This window comes from Gymnodraco acuticeps, unplaced genomic scaffold (assembly GCF_902827175.1).
Source record: "Gymnodraco acuticeps unplaced genomic scaffold, fGymAcu1.1, whole genome shotgun sequence".
Lineage (NCBI taxonomy): Eukaryota > Metazoa > Chordata > Actinopteri > Perciformes > Bathydraconidae > Gymnodraco > Gymnodraco acuticeps.
In genome coordinates this window covers 2,441,605-2,455,444 of record NW_022991180.1, presented here as the reverse complement: position 1 = coordinate 2,455,444, position 13,840 = coordinate 2,441,605, and positions in this window count along the sequence as shown.

Here is a 13,840-nt window from a genome sequence, read left to right as displayed (position 1 = left end):
AGCGAGCGCAGAGCCGCTCGCGGGGGTTTAATCTGCGCGCGAGGGTCATTTTATGTGCGTGTAAAAGCACGTTTTCCGCTCGTGAGTAGCTTGTTTTACGCGCTAGAATATTGACCCAAATCTGACTCCATACTCTGCCTCACCTCAGAATGCGTCACCCCACAGAAACTGGCTGGAAAGCGCATGCCTGCACCATCTCACTGTATGTCACCAATGTAATGTTTGTAGATCCCTTTATTACATGTAGCTATGGAGTCAGATTTGGGTCAATATTCTCGCGCGTAAAACAAGCTACTCACGAGCGGAAAATGTGCCTTTACACGCGCATAAAATGACCCTCGCGCGCAGATTAAACCCCCGCGAGCAGTGACGGCAGCAAAATCAGTTGGACGAGATTGAATGGTAAAGTTGTCCATAAAAAACTATTATATTCGTAAAGTGTACAGCTAATATATATGATTCTGTTTTCTTCAAGGTTGTGTCTTCCTGGTCGAATGTACTTATTGTAAGTCGCTTTGGATACAAGCGTCAGCTAAATGCAATGTAATGTAATGTAATATACATTAATTTGATATAAAACAATATATTTTTCAGTGGGCTGTGTCCGTCGAAAACTGCTAGCTACTGTCTGCTGTACGCACCTAGATTTTGCTGCCGTCACTGCTCGGCTCTTGGCAGTTCAGGCATTTATCAAACCTGGCAACCCCGGGTTTCCTGGCAGCTGTCAATCAAAGTCTAGTAGCTCCGCCCCAAAGTGCCAGAAACTTTTCACGCGCGCGTAGACAGACTCCGCGAGGCTGACACTCCCGCGAGCAAGCAAGAGGGCTGTCTCTCTCGCGAGCGAGCGCAGAGCCGCTCGCGGGCGCAGAGCCGCTCGAGGGGGTTTAATCTGCGCGCGAGGGTCATTTTATGAGCGTGTAAAAGCACATTTTCCGCTCCTGAGTAGCTTGTTTTACGCGCGAGAATATTGACCCAAATCTGACTCCATAGTATCCTCGCCATCCATAGTCTCTAAATAACTTATTTCACGTATATATGATATTTAGGCTCGCTGGTCTCATCATACAACGGCAATGAAAAAAGCACCAGGGGAGGCAGCCATAACCTCTGCCGCACTGAAGGGGGCGCACGTGAGCCCACAGGTTCTTGTTGCTACTGTTATTCTACGCAGAGACGGTAGACCGACGCAAACAACAAACTAGACTTTTGAAACTAAAGGAAGATAAGGAGGACTTTTACAAAAAAGTAATAGAGATTGTTGTCCAGAAGGATAGCATGGACTTCATCTTCAAGTCAAGGAAAGACCCCAATTGTAATGAAAATTGAATCTTACTAAGAAAGAACAATCCAATATTTTGATTTTGGGTATCCTTTTATTGAACAGTCTGTTTAAAATGAATCGAAGCATCAGACTAAAAAAGCTTTTGAAAATAACCGAACATTTCGATTAAGGTCAAAATATAATATTTGTAAATCTGACTGAAAGAGTCAGTAGGCTTGTTTGAGACGCGTTGCGGCTCGCCTCGAAAGTAGACGAGAATAGCCGATCGCAGCCGGGGGAGGTCTCAAAAAGCTTGCCTGAAGTCGGACAGCTCGGAGTCGGCTTCGTCTTCTTCTTCTTCTTCTCTCGGTTTTTGGGCGGATTGCAAACAGCTTGAAGGTGCATACTGCTGCCTCCGGAGTCGGTTTGACTCGGTTTGCATTTATAAAGAATGCACACATGTGTTTAATCGTTAATGTCAGATATGCACTAAGTAAATACATTTGTTCCTGCTCAAGATTAGATTCAACTTTATTGTTATTGCACATATTACAGGTACTGAGACAACAAAATGTAGTTTAGCTTCTAACCAGGTGCAACAAGCAGTAAAGTGAAAAGTAATGTACACAATCAGAATAAAATATAGAATGAATTGAATGATGAATAAACAGTGAGCGGTATGAATACACTAGATATCAGCCTGTGAGCAGTAAGAACAGTGTGTATGAATATGCTAAGATATATAAAGTATGAAAACGGTAAGCAGTGCAAGTATAGTATAAAATATATGGATATTAATTTAATGATGATAAATATTGTGGAACAATGATGAAAAATGTGAATGGAAGTGGCGACGTAAAACTGACACAAAACAACAACAAACTTTTGCCCAGCCAATTGGAGAGTTTCATCAGCAGCACGTGGAAAAAACCACCAATGAGCGCTCAGCTCGAGATACCAGCGAGTCGTTTCCCATCAAGCATTTCGCTTCTGCAGCCCGTGGAGAGGAACTGCGCCGCCTCGCCGCGCCTCGCTCTCAAGGCTGCGGGCGTCTTTGTCCCGCGAGATTTCAACGTCTCATGTAGGCGAGCCTCCAGAGCAAGTCGGACAAAATGACTAACCATCATGCAACGCACGAGCAAGACGTTGATCGAAATTGCGCAGGTCTGCGCAGGTCTCGCTTGTCTCAAACAAGCCTACTGCCTCACCAGCCATGAACCTCACCGCACGTCACTGCAAGTTTCTTAAATCTACTGATATTAATTCTAGAAAGTCATTTTGAAAACTAGTTTGCCTCCTGCCAAGGCTGTGATGAGAAATAAAAAAGTATTTTAGTGCAGTGTGTTTCACAGATTATATTCAACATTAGGTAAACCATAATAACCCACTGAAGCTCAATTAAACAATCAGAGAACAATTTCACAGTAGAGCAGACAACAGCTAATTAGCTGACTTTCCAGGGTAAAGCAAACATTTGCATTGTGTTCGATTGTGTAAGATGTAACATACAGGACACAGAGATGGGACAGCAGTGCGATATGGTCAGATTAAATATTAGTCCATTAGTTAAATTACATTAAGAGATGGTTTATTTATTAATGTTGCTTGTTCTGTACGTATGTCATATTACATTTAAGTAACATAGCTAGCATCCAATTTGTTGAAGTTTCCACTAACCTGGATTAATAAATAAAACCACGTCTTAATAATGAATTAAAGTTGTAGTGGACAGATATTTGTCTTTGTCTTCTGAAGATCTGGGAAAAAACCTTCACAACAGCGGAAAGAAAATGTTTGTTTACCTCAGAAAATCAGATGCTTTGCTTTGTGACTCAAATGTTATGTTAAACTTTGAGTGGCACAACTGGGTCTAAGTTTATTGGAAATTAAAATAAACTCCAGTTGAATTTTTCATTTTCTTTTCTTTACAAATCCTGCATTATATCAGTGGTCAAAGATCAAATCATTTATATTATTTCCCGCGCCGTAAGGAAGCTCCTGTGGGAATAAGATCATACATATGTTGGACAGAGGTGATCCGGATGCCTCTAGACTGCAGCCCAGATGTCCTCACGTTCACACAAAGCTGTCAATATAGATTACATCATCTCACGCTTGTTCATAACAAAAAATAAAATAATTCGATAAATATTTTATTTTTCAAACTTGACATTTTCTTAAATAATATTTGTATTATTAATAAAACTAATATGTCTAAAGTGTTTTAAGGCACTCCCGTGATATTCCCTTGGTTTCAGCTTTCTAGAAATGATGCCATTGAATGAGAAAAATATGGTTTGAAAGGTGCTAAACAAAGACACAAAATTATACACAAATATTAACCTGGACTGGAGGTACTGTGCATTCTCACTTTTTTAAAGCAGAATCTCACATCACATTACAGAGGGGAAACTGACCTCCTTCCTCCTCAGCTCCCTCTCCCTCTCACCCAGCTCTTTGAATAATTAGTGATGTGTGTCAATATTGTGGCCCATAGTAACCATATGGTGGGTGCAGGCAGACAGGCCATTGTTTTGAGCTGTGAAATATTGTGTATCCCTGCGAGGGCTGGAGCCAGCAGAGGCAGGAAGTGTTGTCGGGACTGACAGGGACATTGTGCCCCTGAATGGACGAGTCCTCGGTGGCAGGGAGCACCGCGGACCCAGACAGAAAGTCTTGACCCTGGCGAGAAAGGCTGATTAGGCATGGTCCTGCAGGCCTCTCCTTCATCCACCCCCAGCTCCACCTCCACCAGCACCACTCTCACCCACTCCCCCCCACTGGAAGCCGTTAGAGCCCAGGCAGAATACAACAAGGCCACTTAACTCAGCGGTGCCTTTTCACTGCACACATAAAAACACTCATATATTCATGTCAGGGGTGGAGAGGGACGGGGGTTTCAGGGCTGCACCGTCAGTGTGTGAACCCGGGAATTATTAGGGTGTGTGTGAGTTAAATCCCAGGTCAAATGTACGTTAGAGGGTCTTAAGCATGTTTCTCTTCAGTGATCATGATGTTGTGTTAAATGCCTGTTCCCTTGTTTTTTATTTGTCCTTGTTGATGTTGCAAATGGAGCTGCTGTGATGCAAGAAAAATGTCAGACTCGATCTGACAATAAACTATTATCGTATCGAATTGATTTGTGGGAAGATTGAAACCAACTGATCTAATGCTTATTATAGGTATAGTGCAGAATATAAATGAATAACGTTTTTTTTTGTCCTTTATTTTCAGCACTTTTTAACATGCATCAAAACGAAATGATGTCATTAGCGTGCTGTGTGGAGGACAGATTGGAAATGATGCTCAGCTTTTGTTTTACACTCCTCGTATTGCCACAGTGTAATCAGACAAACACATTAGTTCAGATGTAATCGAAGGAGGCCAACATTATCCTGCCACATTAACAAGCTGTGGCGCGCAGGAAAACCGAGCAGCGAGTGCATCCTGACACTACACAAAGCTTTAAAACACACATACACCACCCCGACAAGTGTCTGTCTCTTAACTCTGCAAACATTTAAATTCAGGAAATCCTTCAAAATGTCGAGGAGAGACATTTAATCGCAATGCTTCTTTGGAAAACGTGTAAGCTCTTTGAAAAACATTTTATTTGTGTTTTTAAGCAGTTTAACAAATGAAATATTAGAACTTTATGCTGCACAGAAAAGTAAATCACAAGACCACATAATCAGAAATATGCGATACACTGTTAAATGATTGCAGGACCAAAGAATAAATGTATAATATTTTGGATTTTAATTATGGATGTAGCACTGTTTTTTTTCTCCTGCAAAACAACTTCAACCAGAGAAGTTGGTTTCATCTACTTCTGTTTCATTTCACCGTCCTCTGAGTCTTCTGCTCCTCTCTTCTCCATAACTGCCTGATCAAATGCGCCTCCATCAACATCCCCTTTTCCTCCACGTCTCTCCATCCTTCTCCTCTTTCATCCCGTCCTCCTTTCCCCTCTCTGCCAATTACCTCTCCGTCAGTCTGTCACACTTTGTAGTCTAATAAAGGCCTCCTAAATTGATGCCCATCCTGCCTTTATCCGCCTGATAAAGAACAACAATTAAGGCTCATGTCTCTTTGCTCAGGGCCTTTTGATGGCGCACAATGCTGCACCCAGAAAGAGGGAGAGGTGGTGGAGCAGCTCTCCCTCTCACTCTTTAACCAATGTACGCACATAATACAGGTATGAAACAAGGACAATTCATGTTAAATAATGCATTTCAGAGGACTCTTCCATACTGATGACTTTAAACTGGTCTGGACTTGACAAGAAAAATACGCCTATCAACCCTAACTCTAGTGACCCGGTAATTCATTTGAACTTTCACCCTTTGATTTGGAAGGACTTGACATAATTGAGTGGGATCCATACTGCCAGCGCACAAAAGGGACTAAACGTGAAAATATTGGTGTCATAGTTTAATATGGGTGAAACATGGGTGTACATTTAATAATATGTGTAAAATCTAAATCAGAAAAATGGGAAACACTATTTCTTTGGACTCTAATACTGCCTCTTTAAATAAACTCACAATGCTCAATCTATTTGAGCTCAATGTAAAGTACACAGGGTCGTTTTTGTTGTTATGTGTTTTTCATTGATGTCAGTTTTCAACTTCAATATATCTTAAACTGATACTGAAAAATTAGATATAAAGTCAGTGGGTGAGACAAACTTAAGTTTGACACAGCACCTTTTTAGGTCTTCAGAGTAACACCACATTAAATGCATGTTTTATGAATAATATGCCTCTTGTAAATGATCACACTGTCTTCTTTGCAGCTCTCGGGTCCTATGTTATGCTGCTACATGCAAATAAAGTAAATTATTCATTGGACTCTGTATAATCTCTAGGCTGTCATTGTGACCGGGTGTCTCTTGCAAAATGTATCTTAAGAGACTTCCCTGTTTAATTACGGTTAAATAAACCCTGTGGCTGATAAACCAAAGCCTCTGAATGCATGGATAATGATGTTAGTTTAGATAGTGTCATAATGTAACATAAGAGAATAACATTGTGGTGCTGTGTAATGTGAAGAATCAACAAACAAAGAAAAGTTTCTGTTTTTGAGGAAAAGAGACAATTGTTTGGAAATGATTGTTGGGAGTTGAAACAGCAAAATGTGGTAAACAATCATATTTACTCAGATTTGGTTGATGAGAATTAAAGCTAGATAATTACTGAGTAAATGCTCAAACATTTAGAACAAAAACAGGAACATTTTTAAAAAACACAGCGTGATTCCTGCAAGGATGTTCAACATGTTACCTCTTTGTTTATTGAGGTTTTTTTGCTGTATGCCATGACACCAGGGGGTAAACAACACATCTGAATCGTCAGTGGAAGTAAATGGAAAAGGTGTGAAGGAAAGCAGAAGAAGCAACTTCGTTAAAATCCGTCTTTGATGTGTGAAGGATTCAGGAGAGTAGCTCTGTTGTTATATTATAAATCTGCACCCTGTTATTAAAATGATCTGAAGGGAAGTGAGCAAAAACATTTCTACTCAAAAAGAAAATAAATTGTTCTCAAATGTTGGATTGCTTGTTTTCTATTCAACTTTTCACTCTTTTGTGGTATTGAATATGCATGTGTCTTGGTTAGATGTTTGGTTTAAAGTTATTGCAGAAGCTACACTTCTTATTTGATTCAATATTAGTAATAGTGATAAGACAGCATATACAGTACAATTCAACCATTAGGTTTTTGGCATTTAGTATTTTTCTTCCAACATGTTTGAATCTTTACCTTGAAACTGAATTAATGTAGACTATGTTTTTACTTGAGTAAATTAAGGCTACTTAGTTATATTCAACAACTGATTATATGTGTGTTTTTTTGGTAGCTATTCTTCAGCAAATTCCAAGATAAAATGTCTTGACATGGCAATACAAAATTGATTTGAATTTAAAGTAAAGGGTGCTGATTTAACTGTTCATAAAGTGAGGGATGATGTGACGGAAACAATTTGGTTTTATTGTATGTCTTTCTGTAAGACTAACAGCAAGGGTATGAGTGTGAAGGTTGTTTCCAAACTCTGGATGTGTACAAATCCTGTTGCTCTAGTATGTCTTCATTTACTCTTGCTTCCTTGATGCACGTTTTGTGAGAGCATGCCGAGGCTGAGCTCAGCAGTGGAGTTACCTGGGAGGCAGGGCTTTGGGAGTGAGTAATGTTGCTGAAACAAAAGCCCTGACAGCAGAAGTGTGGAGAGAGTGATGAGACCCCCTGCTGGTGTGTTAGCTAGCCTGGCCTCGGAGTCTCCTCCCAGGCTTTCCCTTTCAGAGCGCTGCCCCTGAGGGCTGGAGCCCTGGAGACACTGAGACCCTGCAGAGGCCCGGGACCTGCTTCCCCCCCCCCACCCCCGGTCACCTCCCAGCAAACTGTTGGAGCCAGCTTGTGCACAACACTTCTGATTCACAAGCACCTGATGATTACATTCTCAGTTGTTTATTATTACAGCATAAAAGCTACTGCAGAGGCATTTCAGAGCTCCAACACTAAAAACCTTGTACTTGTTATTTAGCTATTTAGGATTTATTTCACCTTTTCCTATACAAGAAGAATTTAAAAGCGTGTAAGAAGTCACCAGTTATTAACTAGAAAACATTGTACTTACAGAACAATAATGATTTGATGTTTTAATTTATAAAATGAAGTTATAGATACCTGTCTTTAGCTATCTAAAATACTTGATATGTGCTCCTGCTTTACATTACAACATCAACATGGCTCCTTATATATTGTTGCAATAAACACATTTTATAAGTAATAATTTAAATAAAGCTGACAAACATTTTGTACTTTTGAATTATTTACAATTTGTTTGGCTTGCCTTCGTCCACATAGCATAAAACATAGCATAACAACATATTTTGATGTGTGTGGACTTTAATTGTATGTGTAAATTCTCTGTAATGCTACATGAGAGAATATAGAAATCCACTCATTATACAGTTTTCTCTGATAACAATAATTGACCTATTATGAAGTAGCTATTAATAAACACTTTTCAACTACCTTAACTAAAAGGTCTCCAAAAATAACTGTGGTGAGTGTTTGGAGGCGTCCCATGAGAGACGTTGTGTTAAACACTACGTCTCTGACATGAGGTGACACAACACAACTTCTCCTGGCTCCTTCATCTTTTTCAGCCTCTCGTGGTTGCCAAGGTAAACGTCATGGCGACCATGGGATCGGCTGCAGGCTCAGGGGGGCGTTCGGCTGTGACATGATACTCAACAATCAGACACCATGACAACCTGGCAGCAATGCTGTTGTTTCAGCAACCAAACTGTATGAGAGAGCGGACAATCAAAATGTTGCTGAGTGGAGGAGACACAGAGAGGTGATGTAGTATCTTAATACCTGCAGAGAAATAACAGGAATTAAAAATGATTAGGTTGTTCGTACTTTTAGATTTCAAATATAAAAAACATTTTCATGTTCTAAAGTGTATTTGCTGCATTGATGTATTAATAGTACAATTATAATGTACTTTTCAAAATCAATTGTATGACTTATGAGCAAGTGTGAAGATGTACAAACTATTAGACATGTATTAGACACTTTGTAAAATTTGACTGGGCTGAAGCTCCTATTTTTGAGGGGACCAGATAAGATAATAATAGTCCACCCTGCTGGAAGTGAAGGAATGAACAAGTTATTCTAAATCTTGTCCGGACATTAGACCTCTCATTCCTTCTATGTGGAGATGATAAAATGCTGATTTAGTTTTTTCCTTTAAGTCTCTGTTGAATCTAGGACCTGAGACTAAATGTATGTTCAAAGAGAGACATTTCAATATAAGTAGGCTATGCCAGATTTACTAAATAGTCCAAATATAAGATGCTGAAAATGTGTAATCATCTTTAGCCTCTACTTGCTTGAACAACTGTGATGTGCCTTTAAGTTCAAACTTTACTCAAACACTGACTCCTTGTGGTCGTATAGTGGAAATGATACACCTTTGCATTTTTGAGTATTTCTTTCCATTATCTGCAACGTCACACTGATCATTTTACTGTAAAAGTAAGTGAGTAACTTAGTACTCTAATATATCCAGATGTAAACATTAGCATCCAATAGCAGGCAATGGCTGTTCACTCGTTAGACAAGAAACAGAGTAAAGAGGTGGAAATGAACATGCATAAAATAAATAAAATGTCTTTGAATTCTAAAACGTTATGTAATACATGCACATCATAATGCCATGCAAAGTCTTATATTATTAACATAACTTGATGCAAATATGTAAAAAAAAGAATAAGACCAGTGTGGGGGAAACTTCTGTAGCAATTGGAGTCAGGACTCAGAGAGACACAAGGAGAGCTGGAGCTTTGATGTCAAACACTGATGGTTTATTTGGAGCTTGAAGACATATCACGGGCCACGAGTTAGATACACGGTAGAGATGCCAAATCAACTCTAAAGAACTCTTCTGTAGTTCCAGGTTTTAACTAGTTCGGAGTGTGATAATCAACATTCTTTATCAGCAAGACTAAAATATGGACCCTGAATAGAACATAATTTGCGCCAGTGAACCTACGTTCCTAAAAAGAAGGGCTTCTAGACGTCCCTGAACAATAAATAATTGTCAGCTTGTGCTCGGTCATAAACTGGCAACAACAATGCGCCCAAGCTGCCCCTCCTTGAGAGAGATAGCAGCAATACCCAAGGCCGTAGACTTATGCCATGGGAAAGGAGACAGTGAAAAGAGAAAATTATTAACTGTGTCAAAGGTTGAATACCTAAGCAGATTATTCCCCAACAAACTAAGAGAGTTATATTAGCTACTGTAAAACCAACCAAAAGTAATTGATTGTAAAACATTTGGGGGGTTTTCTGTATTTTTTTATGAATTTGTAAAAGTGTCCAAATGAAGACCAAATAAAGTATGCCGATACATTTTATTCAAATGGGTTCAAGGCTTTGTGTAATTTATATTGGTGGTTTATTGACTACTTTTGATTCGGCCTAGATGCTTTGTGTGAAGACCTCATCCACAAATCCAGATATGTCAGAAGGGGGAGCGTAGAGGTATTTCCGATTGATATTCTCATAGCCGTAGATGGATCCGAAAGTGAATTTCTGCAGAGTCCTCAATATCCAGCAGGAATAAGGAGCCTCAACATCCCTCAGGTCACATGAGTGATTCACTGGAGGAGAATGGTCTTCCTTTCTTGGATGAAAGGCATCGGCCCTGCTGTCTTGCTCCCACATGTGGAGGCCTACAGGTCCTGGTGTAGATTTGGAGGGACCAGATTCAGATGAGATACAGCCCATGTCAGAGAAGTTGCTGGCTGGATAATAAAGATATGGCTTTTCCCCGAGGACTTTTTTTAAATTTCGTGCAGCATATCCATCATCACTCTTCAACGCATCAAGGCAAGGGACTTTTTGCATCAACGCTGAAAGACAGGAGAGAAAGGAAAGCTCACACAACAACAATAAACAATCAAAATGTAATTTTTATGGATTTTTTCATTGTGCCTTATTTTGCTAAAATGTGCTCCCAGCTTGCTGTTAATATTTGAAGCAGTGATGAAAGAGGTATGGCGAATCCTTACTTTGGTGAAACTGTTATATAATGTTAAAAATCACTTAATTACTCCAAAATGTAAATGCACTGTGTAGGAAGTAGGAAATTCAATTGTATGGAAAGTAAAGTATACCTTAAAATTATACTATATTTTACAATACCATTTAATTTAGGATCTGGAAGCAGTATTGAATTATGACAAAATCAGACATGCTTTCTGTAATATATATATATATATATATATATATTTAAGTACCCGTAAAACATATTACATCACACAAATAACCATATGTTGGTTTGGTTATACACATATAGTACCTACAATTAAAAAGGCAGCTATTCGACATATGCTACAGGCATCCTGTGATATTTTACACAACAGTTAGCCTTACTGATCTATAACAGATTTCTAAAATGCCTTACTTGTTTTGAAATACTTTTCCATAGTTGATCTTTGTATCTTTAATCTCTTATCAGTTGCTGCTCACTCCTTGCTGAGTCGACTGAATGAGGGAGAAATGTCCTGTCTGCATCTGAGTTCTGTTCATAGAACATTATAACATGTTGACATTCAAATAACTGAGTCATTCTGTAACTAACTAAACAGAATATACATTTGTGAGTTGAGGAGTGGGTGGAAGAGAAACTCCCTCTTGCGGGAACTTTTGGATTGCAGTATTTGCAGACCATTTATATGCACACAAACCTATTTAACACACTACAGGAAAGGGAAAACCCCAAAAACCATAATAGGGCCTCTTTACTGCACTGACCTCACCACCTTCAAAAAACTGTATTGTATTGCTTGATTCTAATTTGACTTTAACTATATGTATTTGTTGTTCTTTTTCTTTTCACTATCTTTGTAAAGCGACTTTGAGCACCTGTAAAAGCGCTAACAAAATTAATCTATTATTATTATTATTTAAATAAATCCAGGAAAGCTGTAACTTGTTCTTAAAGACTTGTGCAGCTTGTGATATGGGTCCAAACATCTTGTATTTTACTTGGCAGACACTAGAGGGAGACATCTACTCAGTCTCTATCATCACATGAGCTCAAATAGATGTAGTAAAGCCTCTCTAAACTGACTGCAACATGACCCTAGGGATCTGGTTTTCAAATATGACATGAGTTTCAATGGGAGGGGGAATAATTTAAAAGTACATAGCCTATGCATGGGAATAATTATTAATAATTCCTCAAGAAAATGTCCTGTATGACGCTGCACTCCTAGAAAAGCTCCATGCCATCCAGGCACACATACTGTCCACACATCTGGAGTTTATTGCTGGTCTGGGGGCTCTGTCACTGTTTGCTGACCCTCTCTCTAAATGTATCAGGACTTGTGTCATCACGTGTGTTTCTCATATTTCTGCTGGCCGATGGGACCTTCTAAGAATAGAAGAGCAGTGACACAGATTAGCACAGCAGGTCTCTCTTTCCTCTCACTCTTTCTGGTACCAATTATTTTCCATCTGTCGCTCTTACATTAACCTTCTTTTCTGCGTGTGTTTGGCTATTGAACTTATTTAGCATAATGGAAGATGGGAGGCAACACAGCCCAACAATTCCCAACAGGCAAAGATGTGATCTGGTTTAGGATGTTTAATCTATGACTTTGAAATGTGAAGAAGTACAGGAAACATGGAGGGTTGTTCGGTGACTCCTAAATGTCAGATCTGATCCCTGGATGGAGCAGGATCTCCAGGAAATGTGGGGTTGTCCCTCAGAGAGAGGGAGTGTTGATCCAGCAGTCGTCAGACACCCAATCCCAGTTAGCCACCTAAAATGTGATTGGCAAATGTGCGGGGTTACTTAAGGTGCCCTCTGAATGCGTTCATATGTAAATCGACTGTGTTGTTGTGTGTGTCGAGGTCATATCAGTTAGAGTTTGGAGTTGGTCAAGCAGCAGCAGCTTTGTCAGGTCGTTTTCAGATTAGCTAAATGCCAATGCAAGCAGGGCAGCTAACCAAAACACACCAAAAATGATTGAAGGAGCAAATGAATCCTTGACCAAACTGCACTCACAACATAGTCAATTTAGAAGGTGTTGTGAACTTTTATTTTGTACCTCATGATATTGCTCAACCATGAAATATGCCAATTCACAATAACAACAAAGTGTAGTTCTGAAAAAGGGACATGGGTAGCTCCCATCTGCTTCGGCCAGGGGAGCCTCTCTGTCGGCCTGGTCCCACACCTCCAGGCAGATTTGGGGATGTGAATGGCTGTGTAAATACATGAAGTCAGTTTACCCACAAAGATAAAGAGCTTTAACGACGTTTTGCTTAGCAGTCATCCCTGACAGCAGTTTAAACACCATAACGTTATTGAGAGGAGAGCAACATATCTGCACTTCATCACAGATATCTGACTGGAGATAAGTCTTATCTGTACTGTCTGTGAAAGTGAACCTTCACCAAGTTACACAGAGGCAGGAAGCGTGGTTTAGTGTGAACATTATCAGGCCTGCTGGTGACCACAAGAGGTTGGTGTTGTAACAAGGAGTGAGTGGATAAGTGAATGAATATTATCACAAACTAGACAAGATAGACTAAGACACGGTGCTTTGAGCTAAAAGCTAACATCCTTATATTCTCAAAAGGCCAATGCTAAAAAAATTATGTTTTTAATGTTCACGATGTTGACCATTGCAGTTTAGCATGTTGCGCATCATAGACTGTACTCAGTTTGGCAGGTATTAGAATATTATAATCCAAAGTATTTGGCAATAAAAATGTATTAATAGTAATAGTAGTTATTTGAGTAAGTAATAAACAAATAGTAACAAACTATTATGCCTGTCTGAGCTATACAACATTGAGGAAAAATAAGCTATATGATAAAATAGGAAATAGAAACACATATAAAATAATTAATTTAATAAATGAATGAACAAATAAACAAATATAGCCTTCATGGGTTTTAAGAAATGACTTCTCGGATACAAATGGATTCTGGCAACAAACCCAGTGAAAGAACACATACTGAGGGAGTCATAAATGTCTGCATAGGATACAA